The sequence below is a fragment of the Trypanosoma cruzi genome, genomic scaffold, assembly GCF_000209065.1.
Source record: "Trypanosoma cruzi strain CL Brener 1047053517035 genomic scaffold, whole genome shotgun sequence".
Taxonomy (NCBI): Eukaryota; Euglenozoa; class Kinetoplastea; order Trypanosomatida; family Trypanosomatidae; genus Trypanosoma; species Trypanosoma cruzi.
The window spans coordinates 72,344-86,658 of record NW_001849510.1 but is presented as its reverse complement, the minus strand read 5'-3'; the positions used below and the strand labels follow the sequence as shown (position 1 = coordinate 86,658).

General features: G+C 49.2%; 2 pseudogenes, besides 23 other annotated features; one reads left to right on the top strand and one right to left on the bottom strand.

The window, feature by feature from the left end:
* Window positions 1-1,267: part of a sequence feature (heterozygous, non-Esmeraldo-like haplotype) that runs on past the window's edge.
* Window positions 740-762: a microsatellite.
* Window positions 889-1,350: a mobile genetic element.
* Window positions 1,268-2,166: a sequence feature (areas merged during assembly that could not be assigned to a particular haplotype. This can correspond to areas where the two haplotypes were merged or to regions with more than two copies in the genome that were merged during assembly.).
* Window positions 1,351-1,439: a microsatellite.
* Window positions 1,445-1,506: a microsatellite.
* Window positions 1,786-2,217: a mobile genetic element.
* Window positions 2,167-5,401: a sequence feature (heterozygous, non-Esmeraldo-like haplotype).
* Window positions 2,217-2,248: a sequence feature (AT_rich).
* Window positions 2,360-2,416: a microsatellite.
* Window positions 3,534-3,797: a mobile genetic element.
* Window positions 3,796-3,841: a sequence feature (AT_rich).
* Window positions 4,142-4,753, bottom strand: Tc00.1047053508739.21 (annotated as a pseudogene).
* Window positions 4,297-4,325: a microsatellite.
* Window positions 4,298-4,570: a mobile genetic element.
* Window positions 4,571-4,621: a microsatellite.
* Window positions 5,402-5,964: a sequence feature (areas merged during assembly that could not be assigned to a particular haplotype. This can correspond to areas where the two haplotypes were merged or to regions with more than two copies in the genome that were merged during assembly.).
* On the top strand, window positions 5,600-7,414 carry Tc00.1047053508739.11 (annotated as a pseudogene).
* Window positions 5,965-6,003: a sequence feature (areas merged during assembly that could not be assigned to a particular haplotype. This can correspond to areas where the two haplotypes were merged or to regions with more than two copies in the genome that were merged during assembly.).
* Window positions 6,004-6,887: a sequence feature (areas not merged during assembly with more than two copies in the genome that could not be assigned to a particular haplotype).
* Window positions 6,888-8,043: a sequence feature (heterozygous, non-Esmeraldo-like haplotype).
* Window positions 7,414-12,166: a mobile genetic element.
* Window positions 8,044-14,315: a sequence feature (areas not merged during assembly with more than two copies in the genome that could not be assigned to a particular haplotype).
* Window positions 12,147-12,167: a microsatellite.
* Window positions 12,179-14,315: a mobile genetic element.

Genomic DNA, 14,315 nt, shown 5'->3' with positions numbered 1-14,315 from the left:
CAGTGAAGCTGCTGCTTTGCTCCTCATTGAAGCTTTTATGAAACTGATGCATTATTAATTTTGCTCATCTTAATTGATTATTATTCATGTCAGCTCGGGTTTTCCGGCTTATGAAAACGCACATTGCTCTCCAGTTCGTGCATGTAATTCCTGTATTGGCGGATTTCCATTTTACTTATTTTGGTTTTCAGCCAGCATTGTGGTTGACGTTTCGCTAAATGCGGGATTATCCAAGGCATTCGTGCCGTATTTTACAATTACCTTTTAAATTTAATTTCATGCAAAAAATATATTCGACAGAAATAATTCTTTTCAGTTTTCCTTAGTATAGGAATTGAAAAAAAAATCTATTATCAATTATTGTTACTATTATTTATTTGTTGAGCGTTTTGTCACCAGATGCTGGTCCAGCGCCGAGGTCCTTGTCAATATGTTTTTTCGAAAGAGATTTTTTGATGTTCTTATTTTTCATATTGACTCTTTTATTGTCGCAGTTGTTTTTGGAGCCGTTTTTCTCCCTCATTTGTAAATGTACCCCAAAATGTGCGACAGTAAAGCGTTTTGCATCAAGGCAGATGTCAAATGTATTGTATTTAATCATGATCCTTGTTGTTTTTGAAGTTTTTAATTGGAAAAAAATTCCTGCCTAATTCGGGAATATCACCTCCATAAGTTTTATGTATGGCGATATTGGCAGTTTGGCGGATGCAATGAAAAAAGGTAGGTTAATCTTGTCCATTATATATATATATATATATATATTCCATAGACTTATTGTATTCCGTCAGAAGAAAAAAAGGAAAAACATCTCTTATAATAGATATATCTCTTATTCCTCCTCAAAAATGCAAAATAATATATATATATAGTTCCTGTTTTTCTTTAGAAAATATTCAACTGGGCTTCTGGCCGAATCCTGAAGTTGTAATAGAAACCAAACAAGATAGGAATAAGAAAGGAATGAATGGAATAAGAGTGGACCCGCCATATCCTCAAACTTCAACACCAATTAATTGTTTGTTTATATACCACCCGTTAGCCACAATCGTGGCCCGCTCACTCCATTCCAATAAGAAATATATTTTTTACTTACGACGTGGCAGACCTTTGGGGTCCTCCAGCCACAAGACCCCGCCGCGTTGTGGGAATCAAAAGTGACTGAGTGGAATGGTAAAAATAAAAACAAAATACTTTAGCCTCTATCGCCTCCTTGCCTCTAGAAAGTCGTGTTCTTCCCAAGAATTCATACGATAGGAAAAGTATCATAAAGGAGTGCATTCTTTTTTCAGGAAGTACATAAATTAATTAGGTTAGCCAGCTCTCCTGCGATCATTCTCTTCAGAAGCTCCTATAATGAATATAATAAAGGTAATTGTAATAATAATAATAACTTCAACAAAAATAGATACAATAATAATAATAATAATATCAATAAAAATTTTCTTAATAATAATGGTAGTAGTAGTAGTAGTAGTAGTAATATCATTATTAGTAGTAGTATTAGTATTTCGGTTAACCGTTGAAACAAGACGACGCTGAAAAGACCGCACAGCGTTATCCCAATGTGATTTGCCTGTGTAGCAATTATAGATTTCCCATTATTTATACATTTGTCAGATTGCTTACGGTTATTGATTTTGACCACATTATTGTCAGTTTAATTAATATTACCTTTTTTTTTTTTACTTCTAACACCACTATCACTCCTTCGACGGTAGTCAACCTCTTCCACTTCATGATTTCTTTTTAATAAACTCTTAACAACAATAGCAAAACAAAAAAGGGAATAATCTTCCGGGCAGCTGGCCGGATCCTGAAAATCTATGGAAACCAAACAAGTTAGGAAAAAAGGTTCTTTAGTTAGTTAATTGCTTCAATGTTTTCTTTTATTCAATATATAGAATTCTGTGGACCATTAGCATGGTCCTTTGTCCTCAGTTAGAATCTGAATATTATTACTTACGAATTGGCTGTCTTTGGGCTCCTCCAACCACAAGACCCCGCCCCGTGGTGGGATTCAAGGGGGTGGGTGGGATGGCAAAATAAAAACAAAATTTATCTGGCCTCTATCGGCTCCCGGCATCTACAAAGTCGCGTTCTTCCCAAAAGATTCATACGGTAGAGATTGTCGTAAAGAGGTGCATTCCCTTTATCAGGATATACATACATTAATTAAGTTAGCCAGCTCTCCCGAGATCATTCTTTTCACAGGCTCCTATTTAAATAAAAATAAAAACAATTTATTTTTGAATAGTTAAATCAATGGTTTTTAAACAACAACAATATTGATAAAAAGCAAATAAAACAATAATGATAGCAATGAGCCGTAAAAACATGTCCAAATAAACTTCTACATAGTTTATTTTATTAGTATTATTATTACTATCGTTCATTATTATTATTATTATTATTATTAAAATCAATTTTTTCAGTCAATAATTGTAATCCATTATGCAAAAAGATGTCAGTTTTAATGATTATTCGCTGGCATGAGTCATTAAGAAGTCAAATATTATTTACCATGCCGTTTAAAATAAATATTACACCAACAATTTTCACGCACGACTGAAGAAAATTTTAAGGCTCCCCTTTCGCCTCCAAGCAAGGATGGGGACAGACGGGTTTATTTTAATGAGGTTTTTTTTTTTTGACAAACCGAAGGCTTTGTCCTCAAATAGAAAAAGAAAGCAGTACAAAGAAAGCGTTCATTCATTTCCTCCCATTTAAACAAATACCCCATCACAATCCCATTCACATCAAATGCCGAAAGAAATTTTGGTAAAACCATAAGTTACGTGCTCTCTAAGCCCGGGTTGTAAATCGCCCCCACATAGATTCTTGGAGACAAATTTCCAAAAGCAATTTTGTCGCAACTAAGTTAAAACTCAAAACACAGAAACCAAAGACAAAAATAGGTTTATGAAACAACAATGCAAAATAAATATTAGTTCCTTTTAGTTGTGCACTTTGGCAACCTGTTTCAGAACACTACAAAATCCAGCATCCAATGAAACACACGCGCACAGAGAAGCAAAAAAAGACTAATCTTTCATTGCCGTATACGTTAGTTTTGGGTCAAAATTTCGTCTTTGAATTTCTTCTTCAAGGTATCCAGGAAAGTCAAGAATACGCTTAATAAGAAAAGAGCTATACAGTGTTACGCAGTGGGAAATAAATAAATACCGAAGTCGCATAAAATATAAAAAATGAGCCCTAGTAACTGCTTTTAAGATCAGGCTATTTTATCAATGTGAGTGATATAATGGCTCGAAAAACTTATATTGCCTTAATCTAGCACAGAAAAAAAAACGCCTAATTTCTACTTTATTCACTTCATATATTAAAGGTTTTCAACTATTAAGGGAACACTGTAATTCAATTGTACATCAAGACACATCACACATATCAACTATCCAATAAAACTCTTTTACTTATGGATGTATACACAATGACTAATTCACTTACTCTTAAGTTCGTTGGGCTCAATTGTGGCCCGTTCACTCTATTCAAAAAAAATACATATGTATATTTTTTTATTGCTTACGAAGCGGCAGACCTTGGGCTCCGCCAGCCACAAGGCCTCGCCGCGGGGTGGGAATCAAAGAGGGGGTGGTGGGAAAGTAAGAAATAAAAAGTAAAGAAAAATCCGTCCTGTCGCTATCGGCTCCCTGGTTCCTTCAATCACCGTCTTCCAAAAATTCATAAGGTAGAAAAGAATCGTGCAGAAACATCTCCGTTTCATCAGGACATATTCATTTAGGTGACCAGCTCCCCCGCGAACATCCCTTTCACAAGTTAAAAATAAATAAATCAAAACAACATTAAATAAATTTTAAAATTAGGCGCACCGACGCTTCCCCCCACAAGTGGCGGGGCGGCGGTAGGAGATGTACATCAGCGCGCGGCCGTCGCAGAGAATGCACGGGCAGGCGGCACGGGGCCAGCACGCAACGGCAGCCAAAACAAAAGATGGTCACACCCGGAAGAACCAGGCGCAAAACAAACGGCGGAAGATACGCCAAGCACGCACAACCAAAGACAATGGCATATATACATCCACACCGCTGCAGGGTGCTCAAATATACGCGGCGCACCTCTCGGTGGGTCACGCCGAGAGCGGCGCACGCGCCCCGCCCCGTCCTCAGCACGCAGCACCGGCGGTCGCCACAGCGGCACTGACAAGCAGCAGCAGCGGCACCTGAACCCACAAAGGGCCGCCGAGGCCGCTCCCGTCGCCAGGAGTCGGTGCCTTGGAGGTGGTTGTGTCCTTGGCGGGTGCATTGGTGGTGGTGGTCGTTTTTTTTTTTTTTTTTTTTTCTTCTCTTACCAGTCGTAGTAACTACACCTCAATTGTGCAGCTCTGGTAAGCGTACGAAGGAATTCAGTAGCAAGGATAACCTTACTCCGCGGGCAGCCACTATAGAATGGCTCCAACATCTGCCCTTCCGGCCCGTAAAACTAAGTAACAACTACTCATCGGGTTTGAAGCATGAACAGCAGGCGCTTAGCTTCCTCTCTAGTAAGAGTACTAGACCCTGGCACCACGTTGAGGTGGCCGGCTGAGCCAGGGGGTGGTGGTCGTCGTAGTAGTAGTAGTTGTTGTTGTGGTGGTGGTGGTGGTTGTAGTTTGATCCTGGCCCTCCCCAGCCTCGACAACAGCAACATCATACTGCCCCTCCTCCTGAGCCGTGGCGCACACGCACGCACAGCAGAGGGCAAGGAAAAGCACGCAGAGGACGCGGCGCAGCATCATTGTCACTTGGGCCTTTGTGGACTTCGCTTGTTGCTTGCGGTGTCAACTCTCCTGTCGGGCCGGCACCGGGCGGGCACAACGAGAGCACGCAGCATGGGAGGAAGAGACACGGGCAGACGCACAGCATACACACACACGCACCCAGAGACAGCGGGGGAGTGGGATCGAGACACGGCTGTGCGCTGAGAACGCACGCACAATATTCTGGCTGCGGTGGTTTTTGCGAGGAGGGAAGGAGCGTGCGATTTATTTTATTGACATGTTGCTGGTGTGATGTTGGCGGCCTGCAGCCAGTGGGCGGTGTGGTGTTGAGGGTGCCTGGGACGAGTGCGGATTGCTTCCCGCCCTGCAGCCTCGCGTGCCGACGCGTCTTTCCTGCTGCGGATTTTGTTGTTGGGGATATTCCGGCTGTGAGGGACAAGAATTAAACGACGGGCGGCAGCGCGTGGGCTTTGCGAAGGGCGGCCGTGCTTTTTTTGCATCTCGTTGGTTGTTTTCTTGTGTGGGCGTTGCTCGGTGTGTTGACGCGTGGGAGAAGCACCCGCCGTGACTCCTGCTGCTGGTGGCGGTCGCTGTGTGTTCCCGGTGCGCTGTTCTTCCTTCTCCTGTTCCGTGTGTCTGTGCGCGTGAGTCGCTGTTGTTGGGAGTGGCTGCGGCGGGGATGATGATGCCGCTCACAGTGGATGGATGGCTCTGCTCACTGTCTTGTCTCTTTGCTTGGCATGCTTCCTTCTCTCTCTACTTTTTCACACACATAGAGGGAAAACAAGCGCGAATCGCTACTGTGAAATTCGAAGGCACTGAAAGGACCAACAGCACACAGACCGCCCACACACACATATTTATATGCTCTCACGCGTTGCTGAAGTGAAGGCACCCCGCACACACAACCGTCGCCGCGTGACCGGATCCAGCGGAAGGAGGAGGGAAGGAAGAGAAAGTGAGCCGCAGAGACCCAACATGTCCCGGCGTGCGTTTACTTTCGCGGTGCTGCTCCTCCTTGTCGTGATGATGTGCGGCAGTGAAGCCACTTATGGCAAGGAGGGCAATTCAAGGAATGGAATCATTTTAAAAGGAGGGGATTTGTTTAATGATGCAGAGAACAAATCTATGATACATACGTTGGATTCCTTCCGTGCATCTTCTCTTGCGTACGTGAAAGGCGCTGTTGTGACCAGTGTTAAAGCGCATTACACAAGTACCACGGATAGTATGTGGATGATGGGGGTATAAAAGGGCCTTTGTTGGGGGTTATGGCAAGTCAGGGGCTCCACTGACGAAGGTGGCTGGTGATGACTGTTGGACGCCCAGGATGGCGGAGGGTGACGTTCCGCATGACGATGAGGATGAGAGGAAGAAGGAGTTTGCGTGGCATGGAAGCGGCACCTCGAATCTTGACGGCCATTTGAAGGATTTCAAACCCATTCCCGAACAATTCAAACCATTTGTGGGTGGTGGCGGGGCAGTCATTCGGTTGGAGGCCAAGAGTCGCTACGTGCTGCCTATTCACGCCTTGAAGGATGATGGAAAGGTCGTTTTGTTGATCATCGTTGCCAAAGTTTTTGCTTATGGCTGGGAGTTTTCAAGGGATACGAGATCTGCGGGATGCATCCGGCCGGCGGTACTTGCATGGAAGGACAGAGATCTCGTCATGATGACGTCGAGTGCGGACGGCAGCCGCGGGGCTTACTGGGCGGACGAAAAGGGGGAGTCGGTGGACGGAGGCATACGACACTCTTTCGCGCGTGTGGGGCAACTCACTGACACGTGCGGGGCACGGCGTGCAGGGTGGCTACGTCAGCGCGACGGTCGATGGACAGAAAGTCATTCCCGTCAGCTGGCCGGTATGTTCCGAGACGGACGGTAGAGAAGAAACGCGTCGACTTCACTTGTGGCTGTCGGAACTGCAGCGAATTTATGATGTTGGGCCGGTATCCGCTGTGGGTGAGAAGGTCGCCGCCAGCACTCTGCTGCACTCCGTTGAGCTGCGGGTATGGGAGGATCCAATAGAAGCGAGGAGATTGTGCTGCTCGTACGAGGTCGCTGCTGCAGAGGACGGTGAGTACAACATTGCTTTTGTGGGCCTGTCGGAGAAGTTGGGGGACATGAAGGAGGTGGTGGCCTCACCAAAGGGCTGGTTGGCTTCTTATCCAGCACGTCAACTGACAGCACATGGAGAGACGAGTACCTCTGCGTGAATGCAGCCGTTCGCGGGGAGGTGACAAGTACTCCCGATGGTGGATTGACGTTCAAAGGACCCGGAGCAGGGGCGGAGCGGCCTGTTGGCGACATGGGGCCGAATCAGCCGTACCAATTTGCGGACAAGAATTTCACCCTCATGGCGACGGTGTCCGTCCGCGAGGTGCCGAAAGCAGGCAGCAGCAGCTCTATCCCTTTGACGGGTGTGAAGCCACATGACCCCGGCCACACGGTGCTCTTTTGTCTGTCGTACACGAGTGAAAATAAGTGGGAGGTAACAATCAACGGCAACACTCGGAGTTTGTCGGGGGATCGCAACCGGGTGCGGGGCAGAAAATATCAGGTGGCACTGGGAATGGATTATTATGTTAAGCATTTGGTTGTGTGCGTGGATGGATTGCTGATGTACGACAGCGAAAAAGATTATGAGGATAATGAGGACTTCTTTGGAGAACTAAAAACCCTGGCCCAGCCGGCCACCTCAACGTGGTGCCAGGGTCTAGTACTCTTTGCTAGAGAGGAAGCTAAGCGCCTGCTGCCCATCCGCTGCACGCGGAGAGGCAGGAGGCGCCGCACAAACGGGTCGGAAGGGCACCAGATGGAGCCATTTACATGTCTGCCCGCGGAGCGGTATTTCTATCCGCTGCTGAATTCCATCGGCGCTCATCAGCGCTACACATACCGTTTGCGTGCCGTATTTGACGCGCAACGACAAAAGCTACTGCTAAGCGGAGACATTGAGCAGAACCCAGGCCCCATAGCAGTACTCCAGATGAACGTTTCTTGCCTCACGCCGTCAAAACTCGCAACATTAATGGCGCAAGAAGCAGACATAATAGCCATCCAGGAGACTTGGAAGTCGTCAGAGCAGATCGCCAGCATGCACACTGGAGATTATGTGCTCCATGCACAGTCGCGCATCGGCAAGGGAGGCGGTGTGGCGGTGCTGGTGCGGAAAACTCTCCGCTCCAAGCGTATACCTCTCGCCATCCCCCAGCACGACACCAGCCTTGAAGTGGTGGTGGTCCAGGTTGCTCTGGACCAGAACCGTGATCTTATTGTAGCGAGTGCCTATATGAGACCACCACCGCAAGTAACGCAATCCTTCAGGCGGTTAGTAAACTGCCTTCCAGCCTCGTCGCCGCTCCTGCTGTGCGGGGATTTCAACATGCATCACCCACAGTGGGAGCCATTCTTGGAGACTTCTCCAGGCGAGGTTGCTGCAGAATTTTTAGAACTGTGCACGGATGCGGGACTCACCTTGGTTAACACCCCTGGTGAGATCACGTATGCCCGTGGCACAAGAGAACGATCCCGCATCGATCTGACATGGTCAAAGCATTTGACTGTGTCGGATTGGTCAGCTTCCGTGTCGCCGCTTAGTGATCATTATATGCTGACATTTACGCTGCATCAGGCATTTAAGGATACCATACCTTCGGCGCCAGAGAAATTCCACAGTTGGGGGAAGTGCAAGTGGGATTTATTCGTCAAGGACTTCGACGCACAACTTCCGGCATACGACTATAAAAAGCAGTCCACCGGCATTAAGGCCTTCACGAGAGCGCTTATAACTTCGTATCGACGGCATTGCCCCCGCGGCATGCACAAGGACGGTCCCAGGCTTTGGGACGACACTCTCATGGAGGCAGAGCGGATTGCTACCGACAGCAAGGCCCGCTGTCTACAGTTACCGACGCCCGACCGTGAGGCAGAAATGCAACGGACAAGGAGTCAATTCTTCCTTCTACCCCGAGAGCGCTTGCGCAACACGTATCTACGCCGCATCAGCAAGTTAAATCCAGGCGAGCGACTCGCATGGAAATACATTTCCGGACGAAAAAAGGCATCACTTCCATCTCCCACATCAATGTTATTAGGAGATGGTCAACACACTTATAAAACAGCAAGGAGAGCAGCGAATGCTCTCAATCGCATCTTTCTTCCATTTCACCCCTCTCACAAGGCAGTAAGGTTTTCCAAAGGCATCAACAGACAGAGTGCATCCTTGAACATTAATGCTTCTTTTCTTTTTGGGCAGCAGAACAACAACGAGTCTGCCGCTACATTTACTTCAGGTTCTTCACTCTCATCTAGTTCTGAGCCACAGGATAAAAACGAAGCTGCCACCACATCTGGTTTAGTTGCTCGTCTTCACTCCCCTCTTGACGCACCTTTTAATCGTACGGAACTGCTTGCTGCGCTGCGTAATACGCCGTATGGCAAGGCCCCCGGACCGGATGAAGTCTACAGTGAGGCACTGCGACATATTTCGTCAAAGGGCCTCCGATTCCTTCTTCGTTGCATTAACCACAGTTGGACGACCGGTACGATTCCGGTTGAGTGGAGACGCGCTACCATCGTTCCACTCTTTAAACCCGGTAAGTCGCCGGAACTGCTTGAGTCATATCGACCCATCAGCCTTACCTCCATTGTGAGTAAGGTTGCTGAGAAAATGGTACTGAAGAGATTGCTTTGGGTGTGGACGCCACACCCCCACCAGTATGCATATCGTAGTGTGCGTACCACGACGATGCAGCTGGCACACCTGACACACGAAGTGGAGCATAATAGAAATCATTATTTCCAAGTGAGCCTTCCCAAGAAGAGCGGTATTGGCAATCAACTCCACTACAGACCCCATCGGACTCTGCTGGTGTTGGTTGATTTCAGCAAGGCTTTTGACTCCATAGATCATCGAGTCCTCAGTCGCTTGCTGGCTAATATTCCGGGGGTGAATTGTCGAAGGTGGCTTAGAAACTTTCTATGTGGTCGCTACGCGAAGACACGAGTTGGCCACAGACACAGCGATCGGCGTCCCATGCTGCGAGGAGTTCCTCAGGGGTCCGTGCTGGGACCGTATTTGTTCTCCCTTTACGTACACCCACTTCTCAATCTGCTGAACAGCTTTGCGGGTGTCACAGCAGACATGTATGCGGACGACCTCTCTATTATCGTTAAGGGGCAGTCCCGGGAAGACGTCATTCCCACTGCCAACATGGTTCTTCAAAAACTGCATGCGTGGAGTCAGGAAAATGGCCTGGCCATCAACCCGTCAAAGTGTGAAGCCGCTTGGTTCACACTATCCACGCACACGGAGTCAGATTATGATCGTGAAGGAAGGTGGCCCCTGGTAGTGGCTGGATGTCAAATCCCAGTCATGACCATGGGGGCATCGCGAACTACGAGGCTTCTTGGCATGGATCTCGATCCACGACTGACGCTAAATGTGGCGGCCACCAAGCAATGCGCTGCCACTTCGCAACGGATATCGCAGCTACGCTGCATAGCGCACAAAGAGGCGGGACCATCTCCACATGACCTACGCACGTTCGTCATTGGATACGGTGCTTCCAAATTACGCTATGGCAGCGAGCTCATATGGGCAGTAGCGACGGATTCAGCGAAGAATGAGATGCAGAAGACGTACGCAACTCTGGCACGCATTGTCAGCGGAGTTCCGAGCACTGTTGACCCGAAATCCGCGCTACTGGAGGCTAATATGCCGCCGCTCCACGTCCTTTGCCTGCGCGCGCGGCTCTCAATATTTGAGAACACACGCGCATGTCAGATGGACTGGATGCGGAGACCCCCGCCTGAGCCACCGCCTCGCGCCGGTTTCCGCATCTCGCCATTATCTCGGGACGAGCTATATGCCTTTGTAGACGCATACACAAAGGACTATGGCATCACCGAGAGCTCACCACGCGAAGAGCGGTTCTTTCGCAGCTCCATTCCTCCACGGTTTGCGGCCTCCGCTCGCCGGGCCACCATCGGTGTGGAACTTCCGATAGACCACTCAATAACTGACGAAGAGGAGCTGATACGGGAAAAGCGCAGACTCAGCGAAGAGGCTCTGGCGCTGCACCGCCATCGTTCGTGGATACTTGCGACCGATGGCGGTGTCGACGTTCCCAAGTCAGCAGGGGTTGGAATACTGCTTTCATCCCTCAACTCATCGGAGATAATAGAAAAGGCCAGCATGAACTGCGGTGCAGGCCCATGCAGCTACAGGACGGAATCCCGTGCGCTGCTTCTAGCCCTAGAGAAGCTGATGATTCCTCGTATCCGCCACAGGCGTAAAACCCTGCTTGTGGTTACGGACAGTCAGTCTCTTCTAGCGGCTCTAAACAAGGGCCCGCTCAGTCAGACAGACTGGACGGAGGATCAGATCTGGCAGCGTCTCTTAACACTGACGTGTGCCGGCTGGTCCGTGCACCTGCAGTTTTGTTATGGACATTGCGGAGTACATGCTAACGAGCCTGCAGATCAGTATGCGACGCAGACTATGGAAACCGGACAATACACGGAGCAAGGAATCGCACCTTTATGGCATACGGATCTGCTGACATGTTTTACTACCCAGCTCACCAACAAGTGGCGTAGTACCCTTCGTCAAGACACTCATCGCTACTTGCTTTGCGGCACAAGGCCATCAGATCTCAGCGGTAAGGACCTGATCACTCAGGAAGTTCTTCACCGTCAGGAACTGGTTCACCTCGCAAGGGCAAGGTGCGGGGAATCTGAGCTCTGGGGCCGACTATACTGGGCCGTGAGAGATTGCACGAACCAATGCCGATTCTGCAACATCTCACCGGAACAGTCTGCATATATGCGCTCTAACAACGATCCAACTGCACCGGGGACGGACACTGTTCCCCCGTCGGCGAGGGAGGAAGACGTCTCTCCAGTAAGGAGACGGACCCTCACACGCCGTCGGAAGGAGAAATGTCCGCACTGTGATTCCACATTGACGGGATTCTCGGGTCTCGTCAGTCACTGTCGGTCATTTCATCCGGAACATCCCCCACCGCTTCCCGAGCTCAAATGTGATTTCTGTGACATGGTTTTCCCCACACGGAGAAGCACCGCACAGCACAGAAGTCGCTGCGCACACAACCCAGACGCCACACGGCATCGAAACAGCAGTGCCAGGAGGCGATCTCTGCTGCCGCAGGATCAGCCAGCTTCCACAAGCACGCCAATCGGCCCGCAGGAAACCTTGCACCATCTGCTTCTACTAGAATGTCCAGGCACCTTGGCTGTGCGTCAACGGCTGGGCATTGAACAGGACCTTCGCCTCGGAAAGTTCTCTCAATGGCAGTTGCTTCATAGCAGGAAACTTTTGTCGTTGCTCGACCACCTCTTCGGCACTCAGATGGCACTGTATAGCTAGACGCGCTGGTAAGAGTAGAAAAAAAAAAAAAAAAAAAAATTTAACTCGTCCCCTAGCTCAGCCGGCCACCTCAACGTGGTGCCAGGGTCTAGTACTCTTTGCTAGAGAGGAAGCTAAGCGCCTGCTGCCCATCCGCTGCCCGCGGAGAGGCAGGAGGCGCCGCACAAACGGGTCGGAAGGGCACCAGATGGAGCCATTTACATGGCTGCCCGCGGAGCGGTATTTCTATCCGCTGCTGAATTCCATCGGCGCTTATCAGCGCTATACATACCGTTTGCGTGCCGTATGTGACGCGCAACGACAAAAGCTACTGCTAAGCGGAGACATTGAGCAGAACCCAGGCCCCATAGCAGTACTCCAGATGAACGTTTCTTGCCTCACGCCGTCAAAACTCGCAACATTAATGGCGCAAGGAGCAGACATAATAGCCATTCAGGAGACTTGGAAGTCGTCAGAGCAGATCGCCAGCATGCACACTGGAGATTATGTGCTCTATGCACAGTCGCGCATCGGCAAGGGAGGCGGTGTGGCGGTGCTGGTGCGGAAAACTCTCCGCTCCAAGCGTATACCCCTCACCATCCCCCAGCATGACACCAGCCTTGAAGTGGTGGTGGTCCAGGTTGCTCTGGACCAGAACCGTGATCTTATTGTAGCGAGTGCCTATATAAGACCACCACCGCAAGTAACGCAATCCTTCAGGCGGTTAGTAAACTGCCTTCCAGCCTCGTCGCCGCTCCTGCTGTGCGGGAATTTCAACATGCATCACCCACAGTGGGAGCCATTCTTGGAGACTTCTCCAGGCGAGGTTGCTGCAGAATTTTTAGAACTGCGCACGGATGCGGGACTCACCTTGGTTAACACCCCTGGTGAGATCACGTATGCCCGTGGCACAAGAGAACGATCCTGTATCGATCTGACATGGTCAAAGCATTTGACTGTGTCGGATTGGTCAGCTTCCGTGTCGCCGCTTAGTGATCATTATATGCTGACATTCACGCCGCATCAGGCATTTATGGATACCATACCTTCGGCACCCCCTTCGGCACCTAAGTTTTTCTACAGTTGGGGGAAGTGCAAGTGGGATTTATTCATCAAGGACTTCGACGCACAACTTCCGGCATACGACTGTAAAAAGCAGTCCACCGGCATCAGAGCTTTCACGAGAGCGCTTATAACTTCGTATCGACGACATTGCCCCCGCGGCATGCACAAGGACGGTCCCAGGCTTTGGGACGACACTCTCATGGAGGCAGAGCGGATTGCCACCGACAGCAAGGCCCGCTATCTACAGTTACCGACGCCCGACCGTGAGGCAGAAATGCAACGGACAAGGAGTCAATTCTTCCTCCTGCTCCGAGAGCGCTTGCGCAACACGTATCTACGTCGCATCAGCAAGTTAAATCCAGACGAGCCACTCGCATGGAAATACATTTCCGGACGAAAAAAGGCATCACTTCCATCTCCTACATCAATGTTATTAGGAGATGGTCAACACACTTATAAAACAGCAAGGAGAGCAGCGAATGCTCTCAATCGCATCTTTCTTCCATTTCACCCCTCTCACAAGGCAGTTAGGTTTTCCAAAGGCATCAACAGACAGAGTGCATCCTTGAACATTAATGCTTCTTTTCTTTTTGGGCAGCAGAACAACAACGAGTCTGCCGCTACATCTACTTCAGGTTCTTCGCTCTCATCTAGTTCTGAGCCACAGGACAACAGCGAGTCTGCCACCACATCTGGTTTAGTTGCTCATCTTCACTCCCCTCTTGATGCGCCTTTTAATCGTACGGAACTGCTTGCTGCGCTGCGTAATGCGCCGTATGGCAAGGCCCCGGACCGGATGAAGTCCACAGTGAGGCACTGCGACATATTTCGTCAAAGGGCCTCCGATTCCTTCTTCGTTGCGTTAACCACAGTTGGACGACCGGTACGATCCCGGTTGAGTGGAGACGCGCTACCATCGTTCCACTCTTTAAACCCGGTAAGTCGCCGGAACTGCTTGAGTCATATCGACCCATCAGCCTCACTTCCATTGTGAGTAAGGTTGCTGAGAAAATGGTACTGAAGAGGTTGCTTTGGGTGTGGACGCCGCACCCCCACCAGTATGCATATCGTAGTATGCGTACCACGACGATGCGGCTGGCACACCTGACACACGAAGTGAGCATAATAGAAATCACTATTCCA